Source organism: Mus pahari, chromosome 14 (assembly GCF_900095145.1).
Source record: "Mus pahari chromosome 14, PAHARI_EIJ_v1.1, whole genome shotgun sequence".
Taxonomy (NCBI): Eukaryota; Metazoa; Chordata; class Mammalia; order Rodentia; family Muridae; genus Mus; species Mus pahari.
The window spans coordinates 48,310,942-48,313,925 of NC_034603.1; the positions used below are offsets into that span (position 1 = coordinate 48,310,942).

Consider the following 2,984-nt stretch of genomic DNA (forward strand, 5'->3'; position numbering starts at 1 on the left):
CATCTCCCAGATATCACACCATCTCCCAGATATCAGACCATCTCCCAGATATCACACCATCTCACAGAAGGATCCACAGATCCATCTCCCAGATATCACACCATCTCCCAGATATCAGACCATCTCCCAGATATCACACCATCTCACAGAAGGATCCACAGATCCATCTCACAGATATCACACCATCTCACAGAAGGATGTCCTTCCTTGACCACTCTACATAAATGACAGACACAAGTCTGAACATGATATACTTATCTGCTATAATTCCTTCAAAGACTTGTTTTTGACAAATAGCCCCACTTCTGACTGTATAAATTCTTAAATCAGCACAGCTCTACTCTGAGATTGCAATGCGGTTTCCCCCTCCTCCACCCCTCTGCCTTGTATGCTGACTTGGGCTCAGGGAGTTAGGTCCTGCTCCACTTCCGGTTTCTGCCTGTGTGCTGGTGTTGGTCCCTCTCATTGAGAGCAGAACTGCACCTTTGGAAGTACACTCAGCCATAGCTCTAGTTCTGCCAGCTTAGGCACAGGAGGGAGCCATGGACCCCATAGATTCATGTGATTCAGTGCTTGGCCCTAGGGAGTGGCACTATTAGGAAGTGTGGCCTTATTGGTATAAATGTGGCCTTGCTGGAGGAATTGTGTTGGTAGACTTTGAGGTATCCTATGCTCAAGCTTCAGCCAGTGTGGAATCAGAGTCTCCTCTTGGCTGCCTTTGGATCAAGATGTAGAACTTTCAGCTACCTCTCCAGCACCAAGTTTGCATGCAAGATGCCATGCTTCCCACCATGATGGCAATGGATTAAACCTCTGAACCTGTAAGCCAGTCCCAATGAAATGTTTGCCTTTATAAGAGCTGCGATGTTCGTGGTGTCTCTGCACAGCATTAAAATCCCAACTAAGACAAGGTAGAAAGGAGAAGACATTTTATCACCCTATTATCACTGTGTTTTAATACTGAGAGTTCATCTGTCTTTCTAACCTCTACCCATGCTAGTGTTTTGTGGGGTGATTCCTCTTTTGATTTGTGAGAGTCACACACACACACCCTCACCCCACACAGGTGTTCTCTAAGTTCCCACTCTCCTTAAGTGGACAGCAATTTGACTCTCAAGCAGTGCATTGGGGTAATATCTGTGTTATTAGGCTTGGTCTCATTGGAGATATCTCTATCTCTATATATCTCCAATGTATATGTATGTATATGTATATATACACATATACACATATATATGTGTGATGAATTAAAGATGTGATTGTTTTTACTTTATGTGTATGGGTGCTTTGTCTGCATGTATGCCTGTGTACCACATGTGTGTAGTGACTGCAGAGGCTAGAGGAGAGTGTGATCTCTTGGAACTAGAGCTATATATGGTTGTTAACTACCATGTTGGTGCTAGGAATTGAACCTAGGTCCTCTGAAAGAGCACCATATGTTCTTAGCTGCTGACATATCTCTCCAGCCTCCAGTTTTACGCTGTTATACTTACCGACTCCACAGTATTTATATGAGAAAGTTCAGATGCATAGTGATAGGAGTTTATAAGCTCTGGCTCATTTCTTCCAATCTTCCTTTGATTCTTTGCAATCGCCCAGTTTCTCCCTCTGCGCTGATGGAGGACATTGCCATCCATCAAGATTTTTCATTCTGCTCTCTTCTCTGGGGGAAATCCTGCTCCACCATGCCTGCAGCTGGCCACTTCCCTGAAGTCGTTTAACTTGAGTAGTTCATCTTTGTGGCCCCCTGCACCCACTCACAACCCAATGTCTAGTGTGTGCCCTGTAAATGCCTGCTGAGTAATGGCATGAAATAGAGCAGTGTTTGCTGCAGATAAACCACTAGGTTAAGTGTGTTATGGTTATATAAGATCCTGATCCCAACATAGCTCACAGGACCTGAGATAAACACATTAAGGAAAGCTTTTTTAAATCCCATTAGAGTTATAGCTGACATTCATGCTAGGAAAACGCCAAACAGCACGAACCACGGTGTTATCCACTAATTATCTGGTGAATTTGGGAATACCTCAGAAGCTCCATTTTGACCTACTTTGAAAAGTTCAGTGCTATGGCCTTTCAAAAACTAATATGACTATTCTAAATGTACATTATCTACCTGTGGAGAGGCTGAAAGGATGCACTTTGGGATTTATTCTTTCCACATGAAAGGGAATGGTGGACACGTCACAAAGCAAGTAAATAGCTTTGATCTGCACAAAAATGCCCTTAGAAAGCCTCCATCATAAAGGCGGACCCAAAGGAGGAAGCCTGTGTACCCTGCACCCTAGAGGGAGCTCAATTTCAGAAGCGGGTGACTCAGGGTCCACAGGCCCAGCGCAGAGGGTGAGAAGAGCAGGCGCAGTGTTCACAGGAGACAGCACTCACTACTGTTTGATTTGGGCCCTGGCTTAGTCACACAGAAAACCTTTAAAATTTCTCTCTGTGCTCTTGTTACCACAGATGGCTCTGAACATATGTATAAATAACTTGAGTTTGTTATGTAAAAGCCTGCTATCTGTAACATGGGGTTTCCTATCTGGGAAGGGGCAGGTGGGACCCTACTGCAAACTTCTTGCTTATGAGGACTGACATCTCCTGGTGGTGTTTAGCAGCCTTGGGTGACAAGCAGATGTTACAGACAGGGCTGGGCTTGTGGGATCCCCTTTCTAGTAGCATTTCTGATCCCCATTACCCTTTACCCCCACTTCCCCTCCAAACCCTCCCCTTATCCTGGCCTTTCTTTACAGCAGATTAGGGGATATTCACTTTGCATTTTACTTGAAAATAACTTTTAAAATCTGAAGATTTAGTGGTTTTATTTTTTAAAAATCTACTTTTGGCTGTGCGTGGTGGCACACACCTTTACCCTCAGCTTTCAGGAGGCAGAAGCAGAGGCAGAGGCAGAGGCAGAGGCAGAGGCAGAGGCAGAGGCAGAGGCAGAGGCAGAGGCAGAGGCAGAGGCAGAGGCAGAGGCAGAGGCA

The 2,984-nt window shown here is 45.0% G+C and overlaps 1 protein-coding gene across 1 annotated transcript in view; it reads right to left on the reverse strand.

Annotated features, from left to right (window-relative positions):
* Nucleotides 1-2,984, reverse strand: part of Myo1d (myosin ID) — a 285,134-nt gene that overhangs the window by 62,487 nt on the left and 219,663 nt on the right. The gene's annotated exons all lie outside the window — the stretch shown is intronic.